General features: G+C 44.3%; 2 protein-coding genes across 2 annotated transcripts in view; both read right to left on the bottom strand.

Annotated features, from left to right (window-relative positions):
* PLPPR1 (phospholipid phosphatase related 1) overlaps positions 1 to 10,463 on the bottom strand; it is a 115,620-nt gene extending 105,157 nt beyond the window's left edge. The window contains exon 1 of the mRNA XM_039566866.1: positions 10,255 to 10,463. The gene's annotated coding sequence lies outside the window, so the exon portion shown is untranslated. The remainder of the gene's footprint in view (positions 1 to 10,254) is intronic.
* The window catches only part of LOC109146432, a 1,056,471-nt gene that overhangs the window by 874,076 nt on the left and 161,206 nt on the right, over positions 1 to 21,189 (bottom strand). The gene's annotated exons all lie outside the window — the stretch shown is intronic.

Here is a 21,189-nt window from a genome sequence, read left to right as displayed (position 1 = left end):
CTGGTACATGAAATGTTGTTGAGGAGGATGAAGGAAATGGACATGACTGGTTTGAGTCCTGAAGTGGATACCTCACACATCTGGCTTGAGGGCAAAGGGCATGGACAGAGGAGAGAAAAATGCTTTTTTCTATTACAAGAGGATAGAGGAGATGACAAGGGACAAAGCACCACATGAGAACCCAGGATGGCCTGAGGCCTGGGAGGACTTGGGTATCCTGATCTCCTTCACCTCTCTCTGCTCATGAAGCCATTCAGCGCCAATCAAAACCCATACAGGCATTGATACTACCATTTCACTGGAGCACAGGATGCACACATGTCAAATGTGCTCTGTCCTGTGATTTGATATGAGCTTTACTTGAAAAAGTGCTCTCACTGTGCTCTCTCTGTTCTCATTAACATACCACTGACTGTCTGACTCACTCACCTCTTGCAAAACCGTGTAGATTTTATTCCTGATTTCTATTTCCCTTGCTGAATGCTTTAAAATAGAGATAAATAAATAAACTTTCCCCTTTTAATTTATTTTTTAAATTACCTGCATCACCGACTGGCTTCTGCTGAAGATCATCAAGCTAAATGAAATTCTACAAGCAATAATAGTCAGAATTTTGCTATGGCTATCCACCCATACTTTGAATAACAAGGAAGAGGAATGCCAATTTTTAAATTATTGCATTTTGTTGTTCCACAATACAGTAATATTTTTTTTAAATCATTCCACCTCACATCATTGCAAACAGCAAGTGTGCTCTCCATGCACTCCATGGTAAAATTTAGTATGAGACCTGTATAATGGGATTTAAAGCTGAACAGCTGTTTTGCTAGCCCTCTGTACCAGGGCAAACATCTTAGAATGAGGAATCAGCATGATCTCAGCAGGAAATTTGAAACCAGAAAATACGTATCAAAAGAATAATGAAAAGTAGACTCTTCCTCAACAAATCATTCTGTTCTTTTGAAAATTACCGTTTTTTAAAGTCCTCCTGTCTTTGGAACTCACATTGCTCACACTTAGAAGCCAATTTTCCTGCCCCATAAGAGGAATAATGCAACCAAGCATCTGCTCTCTGCTGAGTGCATTTTAGATCTCTGAAACCATTTCATTGAGTTATTCAGACAACAGCCCCATGAATAACTTTGGACCAGATTAAGTCATCTTTCATGACTGTGAGATACATCCATCAGAAAATTCTCTGACAGCAGCAGATATTGTCTCTACTGTATAAATGAAGCCAAGGGAGTAATTCCTCTTAAGATAAATGAAGCCTTGCCATTATAAAAGGATGGCAACATCAAGAAAATGTTATGAAGATGTTAGTTTCCCAAAAAGAAATGACTGAAGAAGAAAGGTGTGTATGTTAGCCAAGGTGAGGTCTGGTAAGCAAATGAAGACTCAAAGAAAGAAAACCAAAAACCAGTCTGTCCTAAAACACTAGCCAAGTAGATATTTCTAGTATCCAAAATGAAACTTTTAAAAATACTTAGGGAAAAAAAGGAAAAAAAATTTATAGGGCTGGTGGGCTGCAAGACATTATAGAATGAGCTCCTTCTTGAAATGGACTAATTGATGTCATAAGAGATTTGTTTTTCCTTTGAGCACCCCACTGGTGTTGATTCCAAAGACATGAGCATTTGATTGGATAAATGACTGCAGATTAATTGCAGGTCATTATGCACTGGAAAATACAGACTGCCGTGCCAGCAGATGCAGAGCTACTGATATCAAAAAATGCCAGCAAGTTTCTTTAACATTTCCTTGACCCAACTATTCTTATTTAGAGAACAAAGGCTGCAGGAGGACAATGAGTTTGATAATATTGGCTCTTTTTTTTGTTTTTTTTGCCATTCCAGTCAGGGCTTCTTTCTGTTTAACTTTGTTCAGACTGCCATTAATATTTCTTCATGCAAATAACTTATTAATTACTCCTATGGTGATTAGAAGTGAGGTGTGCTATCATGCCTAGCCAACAAGATTGTTACGGGTTTTAGAAGAAAATAGAGTGTCTCAGTCTTCTATTTCGAGAGCTGTTAGAGTGGCAGGAAAATCTGCCTTTGGTGGTGCTTTTTCCATAGGGACAAATGCAGTGACTTCCTGAGGTGAGGCACCACAGGCAATGCTGAATAAATGCAGTGCACCCAATTCACACCACTGCTGCTCTGTGGAACACCAGCTGTGCTTTCCCTTCTCTTAAGGAGACTACTGAATCCAAAGGCAAGAGCAGCAGAGGGGCTGGGGAACAGTTTTGGTCATCAAATCTAGTGGGTAGTTTCAAAATTGAACTCTGGGTAAATAAAAGAAACGGCAAACCATAGAGAGATAAAACAGTGATACAAAGCAAATATAATATTTCAGTGTATCTGAAATGACACCATATTTTCCTCCTGTTAGCAAGAAAACAGCTTATGGATTTGGTCAACCCAAAATAATTTTCTTCCCAGCTCCTAGTTATTTCCATCACTGAACCACAAACTCATGAAATTTTCTCTAAAAATCCAAATAGTGAACACAGATATACACACAAACAGAATTAGCAAACATAGGGGTCCTTCACGAGATCCTTAATTTGTTTTCCTACTTCAAACTCCACATCCCTTCTCTAGATACCAAAGTCAAAAGTAGAATCTTCTCTGTCAAATTCATGGCACTAACACAATACAGTAAAACGGAAAAACCCTTGCACTCTCAACCGGAAATAAACAAAGAAAATAAACAACCCCCACCCTCACTAATGCTATTCAAAGTGGTATATAATTTTATGTTTGCAATTATAAGTAAACATAAAACAAGGCCTCCAAAAACATCCCTGCAGAAAAAAAAAATTGTATGCTTAGTATTTCTGCTCAATGTTTTGGGCCAGAACTTTTCAAATCTGTGTAATTTCTGGCAGAAATCTGTATGTTGCAGAATTTTATTTTGCTATGGAAACTACTTGAATAAGAGAAACAAAGCCATAGACCAACTATTTCTAGTCAAAATTTCCTCCTCTTTCATGCAAATCATACAAGTCCTTGAACAGCTTCTCTTTAAAGATCATCTCCTGCGGCACAGGCACAGCTTTTCTTGCTGAACACCTGTGAATTAGTAATATTCTGCAAATGCCTGGCATAATCTGTGAGTGGATGCAAGCGGTGCACAGCCGGCTCCCCCAGCCCTGAGAGCTGAGCCTGCTGACAGTCCGTGGGCTGTCCAGGTGCCATCTCTCTGATGTGGATTACACCTCCTCTGGGATGGGCAGCAGGGCAGATTAACATGGCCTTCAGCCACCTCAGCAGTGCTGTTAGAGCTTCTCTATAAAGCTCAAGCTGAGTATCACCGAACCCCTCATTTCCTTTCCTTCCACAGCTGCCACTGTCCTTATCTAACCTCAGGTACCTGAATGTTTCCAAGCTGTTTCTCAGATCTTTGGGTCACTGGCTGCACGCACTGGGGCATGCACAGAGGCAGCAGCAGAGGTACCGTGTTTGACAACCCCACATAAACAATGGCCTCCCTCCACTCACTGCTGTAATGGTGCCTGAAATGATTATGCACAAATGATTTGTCTCTTGTGTTTTTGGCAGCCTTACAGTAGTAATGTGGTGGCCACAACCCATGACCCACCTCTAGTTTTCCCAAGACCACAGGCTGCGCCAAAGGGCTGCCCTCTGTCTCATGTTCTTCAGCACAGAAAACCAAGCTGCAGCCATGAAGCCAGGTCACCTGTTAATGGCTGGAATGGATGATCTTACAGGTCTTTTCCAGCCTAAATGGCTTTATGATTCTATGTCTGCATTCAGAGTACATCACCTGTGTAGCCAGCAAATAGTCGGGTCTCAGCAAATGCCTCAGGAAGCTGGGTATTTCTTGAATGGCACTTTATTTTTATGGTATTTGAATTGCTGAAAGACACTACCTGCTTGTGATGGCTTTCATGACTGGCAAATTGTGTTACATCTTCTCACGTCTTTCCAAATAACATTCAATGTATTCTCAAGATAACTGAGAACAATTTGTGTCAGTGATGCAAGGATGTGAAACCTTCATCAGTTTGTGGCTCACATTTCCACTGCGGAGAACTGAAATTCCCTTGACTCAGCCCAGCGTTGGAAGTATAATGCTGGAGACTGGTTTCTTCTGCCTCACCTGGTCCTGCCTACAAGGAACATACCCACTATCACCATGTATTTCTTAAGGTGGAGCCCATTCTACCAGCAATTCAAATCCCTGAATACTCCAGTTGCTACAGTGATCCAGTGACAAATAATTTTGCACACCCAGTTCTTTAAAATCTGTTCCACTTTTCACCATGGTGGATTACAGCCAGTGGTTCTGCAATCCAGCAAAGGTTTGAGCTACTTGAAATCTCCCTAAGTCACACCAAAGTGGTGTGCACACTCTACTGTTGCACACACATGCCTTTTCCCTGCTCATCAACAGCATTCCCAGCACAGTGACCAGCAAGACACCTCCTCAGGTGTCTGCATCAAAAGCACTGCTGTGCTCAGAGCAATCTGCGGGCACAGCCCTTAGAAAGAAACAAAATACATTTGGGGACACTTGGATACAAATGGCATTTGGGGACAGTCTTCTGGGGCTGTTACCCCTCAGCCCTGTATTTTGCAGGCTGTCCTGCTCTTGTCCTGCTTGTCCTCAGGTCTGCTTGCTGACTATGGCATATCACGAGGTAGGAGAGCTTCAGCACAGGAGACCCTGAGCTTGTACTGCAGGTTTGCTCTGTGAGAGGCAAGACTCCTTCACAAGACTCTGCAATCTGTGTAAACTCTAAATTGTTCTTCTGGCTTCATTTATCCAAATACAGCATTGCCATCACAACAGTGTTATTCTGACAGGTTAATGAGTGTGTTGCACTGGTATTACAAGCAAGCTTTGAGCATGAAAGAGAGTGATTTAGGTGTTCTAGAGAAGAAAAGGCATCCTTTTAAAACTGCTCTTCATTTTTCCAATACTTTGCCTTTCTCCCATAAATTATTCTCATGGGATGTTCCAAAAATCTCAGGTGTATTATATAAAGCTATATTTTTCAAGTTTATTGCAAAATACCTCATCTAATTAAGAACAAATACTTAGTTTCTCTTCAGCTTGTGTTACTAAATGTCCCCCTCCATGCACAAGGAATGAAACACAGTGTGGAACAAGCAGAAAAATAAGTTACCATAGAAGAGCTACCAGCAATTACTCAGCAAATACAATAAATTATTGTATATGTGGAAATTAAATGTACTTCATTTTGTTGTCACTGAGTATTTTACAAGCGTGGGTGACAGAAGCACAGAGCAGCATACAAATGTGATACGACTGCCTCTTGCAGTGTGTGTGTTTCCATTGAAGTTGGATTTTTTTTTTCTCCTCCTCTCCTTTTGATAGATTTAAACTGATGGATGGTGAAGCAAGATTCCGAATTAACTGGAGCCTCAGCTAAGCAGCAAAAAGCAGCAGAAAAAACATCTGTGGAAATTTCATACTGCAGTCTCATGCTCCTGTTTGAGTTACTCAACAGAGCAGCCCTTCTAAGAGGGTCCAACCCTCATCTTCTCTAGAAATCTGCTAGTTTTGACAACCTCTAAGAGGCTTTCATGTTCACTCATATGAGATTCTGCCAGGCTCAACTGGGCACAAGATTCAGACATGTTTCTGCAGACTTATATATCATGTGTCTTCAGACAGGAATGCAGCTTGATTTTGCAATTGTGCAGAGTTCAATTCCAAAATCAGTTCCACCTTCTGAGTCTGTAACAGTAGACTTAGAGCTATTAAGAGAGCTGGTGTCTCACAGGTGTTTGCCATGATTTCTGTAAAACCTCTTTGTCTTCAATGGCAAGAGCCCTTAATTATAAATGTTGCTCCTCCATTGCATAACTTTTCTGAGCAAAGGATCAGCCTTCCACTTGCTAGAGCACAGAAAAGAGAAAACAAAGACAAAGAAGGTGTGTATTGTCAATGCTATTTAAACAAATGGCTTAAAGGAGTAGAGGATGCATGGCAGTGGGGCAAGGTAACTACCCTATATGGTCAGGAATAACACTGACACCCTCAAAACAAGAAAAGCAAAGGATAGTCAAGCCCCACAGCTAACTTTAAACCTCTATCTAGCAGACACAATTCTGTTATTTTGGCAATGAGTGGTATGACTTTACAGTTCATGCCAGTCCTCAGATCCCTAGAGGAGATGTTAAATCAGTGATCAGCACATTTCTACACATGGATTTGCCTTGAAGCTAATTCCCGTTCTGGTTAAGATGCGAGAATCACACAGCACAAATCCTTCGGGAAAATGGATCAAAACACTGTCTTATACATATAAGCCCATTCTGTCCCCACTCCTCAATCTGTGGCTACCCCTTTCTGACTAATTATGTCCTTGATCACTCCTGTACAACTTTCACTATAACCACGAAGTATGGCAGCTCCGCAACACTACCCAGATGCTGTTATGGGATGTCCTGTACCCTGCACTAACAAAGCTGAAATAAAATACAGAAAACCCACTTTGATAAGGAAAGTTGTACTTCAAGAGATTGGATAGACATTAATCCACTGGCTTATTAGGGAAAAAAGTAGTGCAACAAGTCAACTGTACAAATGATGCTACCCTCCATTCCCTAGGACTGTGTGGAGTTGCCCCCATCACTGTTACATGTGATTCACAGAATCACAGGGTTAGAAGGGAGCTATAAACACCATCTGCCTGCAGCCCCTCTGCCATGAGAAGCAACACCTTCCACTAGACCAGGTTGATCAGTGGCTAGAACACTTCCAGGGATGAGGCATCCACAACTCTGGGCAACCTCCAGTTCTGCCCCACCCTCAGAGTAAGGATTTTTTTCTTCTAAAATCTAAATAAACCTACCCTGTTTCAGTTTGAAACCATTCCCCCTTGTCCTGTCTCTACATGCTCTTGTAAAGACATCTGATCGTTTACAACACAGGCCAGCTACGCTGCTCTGTTTTGACAGGTACAGGATACCAACAAAACAGGTTTTCCAAAAAGGGAGCAAACAGGTGAACATTGACCCCATATCTAACAACCCAGATAATGATTAGTCAGTACACAGTAGAAGTCAGATTCTGTAGCATCTCTTTTTCAGCCCCATGTCCATCCAACAGACGTTGATGGTAGCACAATTTTAACAAAAGCATGAGATTTTCAAAATCAGGGCATTGTGAAGAACAATGCCACTCACAATAGGTCTCTCAGCTGCTGCCAAGCGAGCATTTCTGAAAACTACCACTGAAAAGCAAGTTTCATCCTGGATTTGCAAACCTAGCAAACAATACCTGAATAGGGAAGAGAGAATGTGTGAGCAAGCTGCAGCACCAACTTTGCACATCAGTAGCAATAAACATGCTGGTCATTATTTTTGTGTTTATGCCCCATCCAAACATCTACCTATTAAAAACTCCAAGAGCTTTAGGTGTTCTGCAGAAAACAACTGTGCTTGCAAATTGATGTTGGCACCTAGTCTTTTCAGTGATCAGATTGAAAACAAAACAAAACAAAAAACAAAACAAAACAAACAAAAAATGCCCTGAGAATTGTACAGGGCTAAGTCTGAAGAATTCAAAGTAACACCAAGCTGGGCTATCCGAAGAGCATGGAATTCCTCCAGAGCTGGGAAATTCAAAGCACAGAGCATCACTGACACCCAGGCAGAGCCACAGCAGACACTGTGCAGCAAGTTCTGGAGAACTAACCTCTCAGCTGCCAAACACAACAGAACACAACTGAAATGGTTTAACTCACATGGGAATCTCAGCTGGGAAGCAATGGTCTGAAAACAAAGCAAAGATTTCAAATTAAGTCATAATCTGGGGTGTCCTCACTTACTTCCTAGGAAATAAGCATTCTGATTTCAGTCACTTAAACAAGGTGGCACAGCTGATTTTACCACCCTTGTGTGAAAACTAGTGGAGAGTTGACCATATATCACAGACTTGCTGGGCACAAATCAGGAGAGAGAGAAAAGAGGCTAAGAAGTCTTCTGGCATCAGCACTACAGGATTTATCTTTGTTCTACCTTTATTTTGAGGAAACAAGGATGGGGAAAAATAATCTTGGAGGCAGATCTTACTCTTGAAGAGTCACCATCTGAAAAAGTTTCTTTCACCATAACTTCACCCAGTACACATAGGACAGCATTAGGGGATTAAAGAAATGTTTCTTTTAAGCATTGATCATAGGTAGTTGTTTTTCATCAGAGAAGTTTTCATCTCTCAAGGGTCTAGTGCCACAATAAGTGAGAATTCCACAATAAAATGCCAAAGTGATATTCACAATAACGCCTTGTGAACACAATTGGAAAAACACATCCTCCATGATGTTGTATTACCCACACAACTGTGAGATATTTGCAGCTGCCAAAAGTATTAAGAAGATAAATTAGAGCACGAGAAAGTAGGCTTATCAGTTCAACATACTATCTGATGGAAGTAATAATTACAGAAATGTTTGCCAATTTAAAAAACAAACAAACATTGAAGTACAATGGTAGACAGATTCTTATCATTGAACAAAGAGGCAGGGAAGAGTGAGCAAAGAAAAAAAATATTGAAGCTTTTCATGACAACTAATGCTGTCAAAGAAAATTGAGGTACAGTACTAAAAAAAATTAAAAATCAAATGAAAATTCTAAGGTCTTCTTCTTCTGCTACTGAACTCTCTCAATCCAGACAAAATGTCTCCAATTACAGAGCAAGCAAAAGGTTCTGTAACTGAGCAGATGTGACTACATGACTGAGGAATTAAGGATATGGTTCCCCACTAGCTCCTTCTCTCCTCTGATGTTTCATCAATCAGAAATGCCACTTGATATCATCCTTGCTGATACACATTGGTTTAGTTATCTTTTTCAGCATCACTGGTTTTCCACCCACAGTGGGCATAAGCCAACATTGAAATATGCCACGTGAGAGCCAGCAATGAAAGTTGGAGGAAAGGAAGGAATACAAATAAATAAGGGAAGGTAGTAAGGAACTGTTGTCATAGCTGCCAGTGCTTGACAGATCCTCAGCTGATGTAAATTTTGTCCTTTCTCCTCCCCTGTGTCAAGCGTTGAAAGCAGATTCTCTTCCTGTACAGTACATTCAAAGTTACCTGTGGACAAATGCATAAAGGACTTCCCCTAAGGTCTTACCTGTCTTTATTTTTAGAAACAGCCAACCCAAAAATCAGACCTGGGAGCAGCAGAGATGATTTGAAAGAGAGGGAGACCCACAGCAATGTTCTCAGATTAAACGGGATCTTGAAATTCAAAGGCTGTGGGGAATCACACCAGGTAGCCTCAGCCTCAGAGGTAACCCCTTCTGCAGTAACGGCTGGGGAAACCTTCCTTCCCAAACCAAGCACAAAACCCCCATTGTACAAAAACGAAAGGTTTTTTTTAAAAAATCCGTCTTGTGCCCAAGTAGAAACAGGCAGAAATCTCTGCAAAAAGCCATGATCTCAGTTTTTGCTCGCCATACCCACCTCATTTGCAGTAGGGGGGATGTCTGCTGGGGTCCCTGCTCTGTCCCAGGTGCCTTCACGCCCCACAAAAGACCACACCGCATGCAGGACCAGCGCTGTTACTCTGACACATTTATTTCTCAAGTACTCACCCAGAAGGAGCCAGAGAACTACTGTACAACCTTAGAGCTCGGGAATCTCATCTCTCAACCTGCAAGCTGTCAATGACAGCTGATCAAAACGCCCGCATTTCTCTCCTTTCCCTACCACGGACGTTTTGCAGAGATGCAAAAAGACCCAGAGTCAGGGGTCTCTCAAATCACCCAAACCTGACAGGGACATCGCACACGGTGACATTTCAGCATCTCTGCTCCAAAGCCTCTTTCCCCGCATGCGGCGCGACCATCACGCCCTGCTGCCGCCGCCGCAGCCTCCTCCCGAACCGCAGCCCACCCGCACGGCCCCGCGGCTTGGGGGCACCGGCGGCGGCGGCAGAACCCCTTGCCGGGAGGGGTTCCCGGGGGTGTTCCCGGCAGGAATCCCGCGGGAAAGGGCGGGCGAGGGGGCACCCAGCACCTGCCACGAGAAAAGCGGCGATGCCCCCGTGCCGCTCCCGCCATCCCCGACACCGACCCACCGCATCCCGCATCCCGCATCCCGCATTCCGGCCCGCTCTGCAGCACGGCGCGGGGAAGCCGCCGCCTCTCCTCGCCTCGCCCTGGCTCCCGCCGCCCCCCGCAGCCCCCGGCCGCCGGTCCCGCACGGGCATCCCCCGCCGGGCCCCCCGCGCCCCCGGCCCCGCTCACCCCGCGGCGCGGCGGCCCCGCTACGGGCGGAGGTCTCCGGGAGGGCGGGCGGGCAGCGCTCGCCGGCCGGGCATCGTGGTCCGCCCTCCGCCGCGGCGGGGAGGGCCGGCTCGGGGACTCCCTCCCTGCGCCGCCTGCTTCCTCGTCCTCCTCGCCCCCTCCCGCCTCGATCCCCCGCAACGCTGCCCGGAGCAGAACCGGCGCAGCTCCCTCCACGCCGCCCGCCGCTCCTCCTCTGCTTCCCCGGGCACCGGACCCGGCTCCAGCCCCCGCCCGGCGGCGGGGCGGAGGGAGGGGACAGGGGCCGGCCGGGAGGGGCGGGCGGAAGGGAGGGGAGGGGGAGCGGGACCCCCAGAGCCGCCGCGGCTTCCCAGCTCGGCCCCTTCCCCGGGGCTGTCCCTTTCCTGGTGGCTGGAGCAGAGTCCGGCTTCCGTGGACATCGTTACCTGCACTCGGCGGTGGCCGGCGGAGGCTGGAGGCAGCCGGACATCTCTCCGGGTTGCTCCTGCCCCAGTCCCGCCGCGGGGAGCACGATGCCCAAGAGCCTCGACGGCATCACGGCAGCAGGACTGCATCGGGAACAGAGGGATGAGGTCTGGGTGACCCGCAGCCGTGTTGGTGCCCCAAAACCCCGGGGATCCGCTGTGTTACCGGAGGCCTGCAGCCTGGAGCAGACGGATGACAGTGGGGTGGGATAAAGGTCCTGGTCCAGGCATCGGCAATGCTGGCGTGCCCCCTTCCCCATGCCTCATGCAAGGCACCGGGCAGGACTGCAACGCTGCTGCACGGTGTTGTGGTCCCGATCCCCAAAGCCATCCATGTCCCCGTCCATCTGGGAGCTACCAGGACACTGAGGTCATGGTACCCAACAGAACGTTGTCCTCAGCAACATGCCTTACAAACATAGGGAGAATAGCTTGTGCTTTCTCTGTCTTAGGCTTAGATTTGCCTCCAACTCACAGATGTGTTACTTTAACTGAGAATGGTACCACCCCAACTACATTCAAGCTAAATTCCTAGTTGGCAGGGCAAAGAAAAAAGTGACCCAGGAGTTATTCTACTGCAAATGAGCAGAGACTCCTGGCTTCCCACAAGTGTGTGGCATGTTCTTGTCAACATGCCTCAAGTGTAAAATTGAAAAAGAAAATAGCACCCACAAGCTAGAGTAAACCATGCCAACATAATTTTTATCTGTGGATCAATGGAATTTAATTCCTCAGTTGCCTAGATATCTTGCAGAAGCATTTTCCATTATTCATTACCCCATCACTTCTTGGGCAGGGCACACTGTGCCATGTGGCGGTGGGGTGACTTACCAGAGACCACCAGTAAGCCCAGACTGTTTGTGTCTCACCAGTATGGACCACGGGCCACAAGGACCGAGGGGCACAACCAGATGAGCAGTGCAAAGTTATTCACTGAAGGTTTGAGAAGTGTTAAGTTTTGTCTGCTGCAATGCAGAGGAAAACATTTGCGTATCCAAAGCCCTTTTCCTTTGTACAACAGCTGGAGCACAGACACAGCCCACTGAAGGATGAGAAGTATCTGTTCGCTTAAGCAGTGCAACAGCATCAGTAGAGTTCATCTGGTCATACCCAAAGACTGATATTTGTCCAAGAGATCAATCAAATTACATTAATTTCAAGAGTGTTTGCTTGGAAACTTAACATGATAATGTCTTCTTTGCAGCTTTCCATCCCTGCAGTTTCGTTGTTTCGTCCATTGTTTCTCCCCACAAGAGGCATCTCCTGTCCTTGGTGGATGTAGAGGAGGCAGAGGGAAAGCAAAGCACTCCCATACCTTGCTGCTCTTTCCCCTCTTTACACCACCACCAAGCCTAGTAGGAGCACAGCAGGAAGGCATGATTTGTTTTCCTCCCGGTTTTTGGTCATATGGATTTCTGACCCACTTGTCATTTCGGGGAAGCTCAGCTGGTCGTGAAGTTTTCTTTCCTTGTGTGGTTGTTGTGTGGCTTTTGTGGAGCTACAGCAGTAGCAACAAGGGCTATTTTTAGCTTAAAGTAGGCCAGGCAGTTCCAGAAAATGTATTAATAGGAGGAACATTTGAGAACAAAACAAGCAAACAAAAGAGAAAACAAACTGAGAAGTGTAAACAAGAATAATCTTTTACCAGAAGCAGTTGCTAAACAGTAAATATGAGGAACTGCATCCTCTGTATCAGGGGACATGACCCCACCCCACAGCAAACAAACTAATGCAGTCCCTCATCAATATCTGTTGCCTCCAGAACAATCAAAGTATCTTGTTTTAGCACCATGCACCTGGAGTAGGATTTTTAGAGATGCCTGGTTCATCAGATTGCAGTATGCATTCATTTCCCAGGAAATGAATGCATACCTAGCCTGGAAGTTTAAATAGATATTATTCTCCTTCTTAGAGATCACTACACATTTATGTTTTGAATCAGAGTGTAGCTGGTACCCAAAATGTGTTGCCCAACTTGCTGGGAGAATTCACGCCCACATTTGTAGTGAAATCCTGTGGGCAATGTGCAGCTCTCTGCAGTAGGCAGAAAAGAGGCAAGGATGTGTACTATAGGAAAAAGATTCATATTCTGCTGCTAAAAGCAACAAATCTTAGTTTTCGATCGAAGATAATTCAGTGGGAGGCACAGGTATCTGTCAGCTCCTTTATCCTTGTTGAAGTTTGAAGACTGGATTGCAACAATTCACCAGTCTGTAAATCTTCATGGAAGAATGAGTGCAGCAACATTGAGCACAAACGTGTACTTCCCACATGGACCCACAGAGCTGGTTTTTACTTTTTTTTTTAAAGCTTCTGGTAGTAGTTGATTATCTTTATTCCTTTAGAAGTCCCAGTAAGACATCTCACATTCTGACTCTTGTTAGAGTCATTCCATTGCAGCCACTTGCAGAATATGCTCGATGCTGTTTGCTTGCCTGAGTGTTTGGGTAGATGCAATCCAGAAACCCAGGACAGTCTCTGTCACCATAATCATATGTTACTCCATCAAGTATTGTAGTAGTATGCTTGTAGTGGCAACATAAGTGTTTGCTATATATAGCCCACATTTGCTTGCTGCTAATTTTGTGAGACAATTTCCTCAAAAAGCAGAAAGAATCAGCACTTTTTGCTTTATCTCTCTAATTGACAACCGCATCCCTGTGTCCCCATCTGACTTTTTTCCACAGCAGTGTGAATACATACAAACTTTCAAATGAAGTGATATCAGAGTTTAGTGCATAAGAATTCAACCTAAGTCCTCGCTGTTACTATGTGTCCATAAATGTGCCCTGATGGTCTTTTCAGTTGCAAAAGTATAGACATTTTTGCACAGCTTTTTGAATCCAGGTCAACTTCTAAGTGTTTCACTGTCCAGAGCAGCCACATCTAATTCATGCCCACACCTCTTGATGCACAGAGCAGGAAAATGACAGCATACATATGCACAGATCAAGCTGTACAAGCCATAGAGGTGAAAAGTTTGCAACCAGTATAATAAAAAATAGTTTTAGGACTAATTTGGGGATATTCTTTTTTTAGCTGAATATATTCTGCCTAAGAACACTGCACTTACTTAATCATCTTTGCCACGTGCTTGTCAGGCAGCAGTGACGGGTTACCAATCCTAGCCCTGCCTGAGCAAAATTAGAATACATGTCTGCAAAGAACCTGAAGCTAAGCGTGTGACCATGATGGCAGTGTCACTCTGGAGAGCAGGGGCTGACTGCTACAGAGCTGGTAACGAATTCCTGCTTGGCAGATTCGTTTTCACTATGCTTTATTTTCTCCTGCTGTCTTGAAATGACATTACATGCACACCCCTTATTGCTAGCCAGAGACTTAACCATACCACTGTTTTGGTGACAGATGTTCCTGGTTAAGGAAATGCAGTGTAAGTCATTGCAGTCTCAATAGCAGGGCACATTGCTGTGTCGTCGAATCACAGAATGGTTTGGGTTGTAAGAGACTTTAAAAACCATCTTGTTTCAACCCCACCACCATGGACAGGAACACCTTTTACTTAACCAGGTTCCTCCACTGTAGTACTAAAGTCTCTTAAAACCTAGATTTACATGTTTACCTTATATCACAGATGGAAGAATCAGTTTCCCTAATACCTGAGGGGGCCTCAGTAGGCTCCCATCACATCTGGAAAATTTCCAAGGGGCTAGGAAGGAAGCAGCATCCCTGACCTGATGTGAAACTCCAAATCAGGCACTGGCCAGGCTGCAGGGGTGCCATAAGAGGTGGTGAATGTCCCATCCTTAGAAACATTCAGGTCAGGCTGGGCACAATTCTGAAAAAACTGATTGAGTGGAGGGTGTCCCTGTGCATGGCAAGGGGCTTGGAATGAGGTGGCCCTTAAAGGTCCCTTCCAATCCAAACCATTCTGTGATTCTGTAAGCCTGCCTTCACAGCAGCTGGGCTGAGAGGCCAAGTCCACCTGAGCCGAACAGCAGCCCAAGCAAGCTTCTCACGAGTAACTCTGAATGACCTGTCAAATTGCCAGTCCCGAAATAGGTCAGGAACACTTTCTGTAGAGTTTGTTTCTGCTCGATCCTCTGCAACAGACCAACAGGCTCCCAGCCACTACAGTCGGTGGTGGAATGGTGCTCAGACCTGGGGGGAAGTAGCAGAGAGGCATCAAGGATTTCCTCTCACTCTTTGCAGACGAGGCACTGCATAGCTAATTAGTCACAGGAAAATGCACCATCTGTTATGCCAATGTAAGATAACCATTCCACTTCAGCTTCAGGGAAGACCAGCTTCCTAAACAACGCCCTACCCAAACCTTCCCTCAAATGGACTCTTTTGGCCACAGGGACCTATGATGGGAGCTGCTGTTTCTCGTTAAACACTCAGTAGGCTAAATGCAAAGACCAGTTTCTTATCTGACATCAAAGGATTCAAGCATAATACACAAGTTAAAACCCACAGAGAGGGAATAGACTGGTTTCTAACATGTCACATTGGTGCTACAGGTATGAAAATCCCTTAGCTGCCACTGATTCACCATGGAGAAGATTTGCAGGGAATGGGAACAAAGAGGGGTGGGAATACAATGAGTAACACACCTTGCAATGCAGAGAATAATCCAAAATTATTATAAGGAGTAAGGAACCACCTTTCTGCTTTTCAACATCAGATTGAATATTTCTAGCAAAAATAAAACCCAAACTACCTCTATGTGTTTACACATACACACACAAACAAGGCTGCTGATAGAGTACAAAACACCTAAGTTTGGGAGAACGATCTTGTAGCTTTCTGATAGCAAATTACATTTGCATAATGAAGTGTACTGGCAGGCAAGCTCAAGGTGAGTGGGTGTAGGCAGGTAGTACATTTCAGCAGTAACTTGGAAAGCTGTTCCCCTAGCACATTTGAGGAGTTTATGTGCCTCAGATCCTGGGGTGTTTTTAGCTTTTTTCTCCAGTTTTCTTAAAATTTCTGGCAACTTCCTGTTAACAAGGAAGAAGATACCATCTCCATATGGACAATGGCAAATTCATAATTACTGCACAGGAAGAGATGAACAGACCAGAATCTGCACCTAAATGGAGATGCCCTGTATTTTTTCTGGTGTGTGCCTAAACCCAGCACCCCAGACAGAGTCCGCAATGTCGGAGAGCAAGATGTGCCTCACAGCCAAGTTTTCTCTATTGCCCTTTACCTCCTAGCCTAAAGTCTCAAATCAGGACACACCCTCTATGTGAAAGTTATTTGAACCCAGATTTTTTACTGCTTGGGTACCTTAAGAATAAACTCTGCTTTTCTGTATAGCGTTCAAAAGCATAAAAATAACATTAAAAAAATTACAGGCAGTTTCGGATTTGGCTGTGTTGCAGATCTAGGAAGAAGGGTTGTCCTACATGAAGGTGTACCAATTTAGCTCAGTTTGTAACCTTGCTATTTATATACTTTTGCATCAACTCACAGGAGTTTAGCTTGCCTCCCTTATTTTGCTGAATTAGATTTTAGCTTATAACCAAGCTACACAAGATTTTTTCCAGCATATCTTGATGTGTTCTCAACTTACATTAGTTTTCTTAATTCCTGTACAACCATGTTGAACTGCACTCTCTCTTCAGGCAACATTCATACTTCATGGGATGGTATTTTAGTTCTCAGAGCTAGTCCTTCCTGTTCCATCACTTGCTTTTTCTTGCTTTTGAATGTTGTTTTAAAAAGCATATTCAGTTTTTGGAGGTTAATCAGAGGGTGAGCAGACCCTGTGTCAAAAGGAAGCCAACTAATTTTGATGTATTAGTGAAATTTTAAAGCAAAGTGCATGAATCTTGTGGCCTGTGCAAGCCACAGGTTGTGCTTTGATGGTGTTTTACTTGATTGTATTTGTTCATGTTGCAATTGCACCTTAAGCTGAAGTCCAGCAGCATTCATGAGCTGAGTAATCCATCATGAACATGTAATCCATCAGTGTTTTCCTGAACCTCTTCATCCTAAAGAGAAAACACAAAATTCTAAGTGTGTTTTAGTCTGATGTCTAAGGATGAGCAGCCAAGCATCCTTACTGAGCTACTTAGACTCATGATACAAGACTTACACTAAAAATCACTGCTAGACGTGCAGGCAAATTATGGAACCACTGGCTGCATTCTGGCCAGAGGCTAACCAAGCTAATCAGGACATGGGAAAATGTTGGACATGATGTGAGGGAACTGTTGGACATGCAGATGCCCCATCCCTGGAAACTTTCGAAGTCAGTTTGGATGGGGCCCTGAGCAACCTGATTTAGTTGAGAATGCCCCTGCTTATTGCAGGGTGGTCAGAGTAGCTTTAAAGGTCCCTTCTAACCCAAATTACTGTGTGATTCCACAAGAAACAGCAGTGTGAGACACTGACAGGTGGTGCCACAAAGGATGGATGGACGGGTGTCACAGGCAGCTGAGGGGGTGTTGTGTGACACACTCCGTAGCTGGGGGGAGCACTAAGGGCCTTTAGGGAAAGACAGCCTTGAAAATCTGCCAAACACACGTAACTATATCAGGTATATCACATCAGATAGGTAACAGAATCAGAAACATCAAATTAGGTGTCTGGGAGGAAAAAGTAATTTGAAGTTGTTGATTTGTGAGGAAACTGAGGTGGACATAAGAAGGTACAGGAGTGATGAAATGAAGGGCTAAGAGATGTGAAAAAGGATAGTAAGCTCTGCAGATGATGTAAGTGGGGCTTTCTGGGGTAGCTAGCAGTCTGCCTCACCCTTGGGCACGGTAGCTGGAGCAAGAGAGTGGAAAAACCCACAGCTCCACTGCCACCATTTGAGGGGTGGATGGCTATGGCCCCAGGAGAACAGGATGAGAGCAGTCCACCCCTGTGCCCAGAAAGACCATTTGGAGCATCCTTGTAACACCATTTTACCCTTCCAGGTCTGGTGGCTTTGGGGGCTGAGCACTGCTGCCTAACCAAACTCCCAGTCTGAGTCCTTGCTGCTCTCAGGTGCTGCTCCAGAAAAGGGCCAAGAGACTCACACTCATGACATCTCACCATTCATGTCTTCGTCTCCCAATCCAGTTCCAGTGCCTGCCATCTCATGGTTACGGGTCCAAGCTGTCAGTCATTCACAGTAGTGATTTGCTGCAAAAAGTCCTTGAAAGTCGGACAGGACTTTTAAGGACTAGCAGAAGCTTTGGAAAACCTCACCTGCCAACAATCAGCTGTCAGGGATATCAGCCAGTGTCTAACATTTTTATTTTTCTCCAGTATAGGAGTAATTTTAAAAGCCTTTTAGCAGGGAAATCACTTCCCACTAACTGAAAATGAGTTGTCTTTATATCAGCCGAGGACTTGACCACCCCCTCCATTCTTCTTCTTTCCTGCACAGGAACTTCCCCCTCTGTGCTCTTCTGCTTACTCATGACTCCACTACAGAGCTCAAAGGCTGCTGCAATGCCTCTGAGCAGTGAGGTTTACATCAGAACAAATGCCAAGAAGAATTTCTCTGTTTGTGAGGTGCTCAGCCTAACAAGATCAGCATGCAGAAGTACAGTGCCTGAAGTTTAAAATTAATTTGCAGTTTGTAGGACAGCTCTCTAGAAAGCAGGTTATTAAGAAAGGATGAAATTTTTGAGTTCAATTGCATTGTCATTTGTCATTTTTGTTAAGTTCAACAGCATCCTTGTGCAGTAGCTGAGAATTAGGTGCAGAAGTCATAGTGGTGGGTCAGGAATCTGGGACTTGAACTAAGCTGGCAGTTGGGTAATCTTACACCAAAGATGTCATGTAGTTCAGTGAAGAAATGTGGCATTACACTCACAAGAGCATTCAGGGTAACTGCTTCATTTTACAGGTTTTGATATTAACCTGCTCACTCTTCTGGCAAAGCAGATTTTCCATTAGACCTGAGGAATGGAGTTCCAGAAAGGTTGCTTGTGAAGTCTGGGGACTTAACAACTAGAAATGTAGCTGGAACAATAACTTCTTTAGAACGTACTGGTTGAGAATAACCTCATTCTGTCAGTGAGTGCTGATGACAGGACAGCGGGAAAGTCAGCCCCAGTGCTTCCTTCCTGCTTCAAGGAATTATCTGAGTGATGGCTGAACCAGGATGGACTTTTGTTTTTTTTTTTAAAGTGACATTACAATGGAAGGAGAGGGCCAGAAGAGGAGTTCCTACAGACCATTCCAGATTTACTGCCCATTGCACTGCTATCTGCAACCCTGATATGTAGATCTGGGAAGGCTGTATTCCCAGTCTTGGCCTGTATCAGTGCAAGCCAGCTGCACAGCCTCTCTGGCTCTACAGCAAGTCTTGCTCAGACTTAGGGCCAGGGTCATGGGAACTCCCTGGATGAGCAGAGCAACGTATGGGGTCTTCACAGCACAGGGGTTCCCACATTTTTTTAAGTATTTAATTTTCTGTGGAAATGAGAGACAACAGAAAGCCTTGTCTAACAAGAAGGACGGCTGCTTTAGTTAATCAGAGACAAGAAACAAGGAAAGTCAGTGACTGTTGACTCTGACTTCATTCAGCAGCACTCATTAAATAAGGGATATGCTTTTGACTGTCTCCCATTTCAGGGAAAAGGAGGATCAATCCAGATCATCACCAGTCAGGGATTTTGTGCCACCCTGAACAACAGTATGATGAATCACAGAATCATGGAATGGTTTGGATTTGAAGAGGACTCATTCCAAGCCCCTGCTGTGGTTTGGAACACCTTCCACTAGACCAAGTTGCTTAGAGCCCCATCCAACTTGGCCTTGAACATTTCCAATTATGGGGCATCCATAGTTCCTCTGGGCAACCTGTGGCAGTGTTTCACCACCTTTATAATGAGAAATATCCTTCTTATATCTGAATCTACCTTCTCTTAGTTTAAATCTATTAACCCTTATCCTATATTTACATGCTCTTAAGTCCCTCTCCAGCTCTACTGTAGCTCCCTTAGGTACCAGAAAGTGCTCTAAGGTCTCCTGGAATCTTTTCTTCTCCAGGATGAACAACCCCAACTATCTCAGTGTGTCTTCATAGGAGAGGTGCTCCAGCCCTTTGAGCACCTTTGTGGACTCCTCTGCACCTGTTTCAACAGGTCCATGTCTTTCCATGAATGGAATCTTAAATAAAACAACAACAAACAAGCCAGGGGTGTTTATGCACTCATTCGTATAGAGGCGGCAAACCATCGCCACCAGTCAAAGTGTACACAGAGCAAGAGCTGCCACCACAGCTACAGAGCACTTGGGATGGCAGCCAACAACCACCCATTGCCCTGTGGAGGTGACTAAGGCAGTCCAAAGTTGAAGAAGAGGGTAAATTATAAATTCTTGACAGATCATTTTAGCTATCAACCAACAGGGGAAAAAAAAAAGATGTATTTCATAAGAGATGCAAGGTTTGACATGAAGCAGAAAAGACTTTTTCCCTCTAGAAATAGCTTCAAATAGAAGGCCTCTCTAGACATTTTGTGATGCATTTGCTCCTACTGTGACTGGCAAGATGTGCATTTAAAGAGGATACACCTTTGACTTGATTAGAGAGACATCCAGGAGTGTTTCCAAAGTGTAAACAGACCTGTGCTACCCACTCCAGTAATCTCATTGATTTAAGAGGGTCATTTACAATGTTTGGAAGGAGAGGAGAAAACCAAGAGAATTTGTCTCCAGAGAAATTTGGTTCTTCAGTTAAAAAAATGCTTCCTCTGTGAAATATGTGGAGATTATGTACTGTCCCTGCCACTTCTTGCTGATGAGTGCTGGGGTATAAGACAGAGGAAGAAGGGTGGAGAAGAACCTACACAATTTTCATCCCCACCTTTTGCCCTGCTAGGTTTAATACAAGATACAGTGGTATCAAGTAGCACAGTGTAGGATTTTTTTTCAGGTACTCTTCTCCTTTGAATTGACTTCATGAGATTTAGAATACCTGGAAGAATTTAGAAATATTAGGGAAAATGTTCAGTTTATGTAGTTGCTATATACACGTGGTTCCTTTTTCTGTTCTCAAAAGGATCACGTTCAGGTCTACAACCATCATGGTCCTACACATTTATATTTCACAAGTAGGCACAATCCATTCTAGGATCAAACACTGTTGTGGTTCTGAAGGAGCAGATGCACAGAGGACCTACATGCGCAGATGCGTCACAAGGGTGTGTAGAATCTCTTGTGGTAGCTCATCCTCAGTTAAGAGAAATTTAACACCCACTACCCAACAGTCTGAGCAGAGCAGCTGCTTCTGAACATGGGTTCTTACAACAGTTCCAGGATAAACACAAAAATCTGACACCCAGCACTTTATAATACCTCAAGGTTTTAAAAGGAAGTGTCTTATTTCAGTCATTGCAATCAGATTTGCCTGTGAATCTTCCAGAGACCCTGGCCGTGAACAGGTAGGAATCAGAGACACCTGATTCCGTAGAAGACTTGAGATGATCAGATCAAAGGATCAACAAAAACCCTACAGCTACCAGAGAAATAATAATTTACA

The sequence above is a fragment of the Corvus cornix genome, chromosome Z, assembly GCF_000738735.6.
Source record: "Corvus cornix cornix isolate S_Up_H32 chromosome Z, ASM73873v5, whole genome shotgun sequence".
NCBI lineage: Eukaryota > Metazoa > Chordata > Aves > Passeriformes > Corvidae > Corvus > Corvus cornix.
Note: the sequence above shows the minus strand (reverse complement) of the source record. Positions and strands in the feature narration are given on the sequence as shown.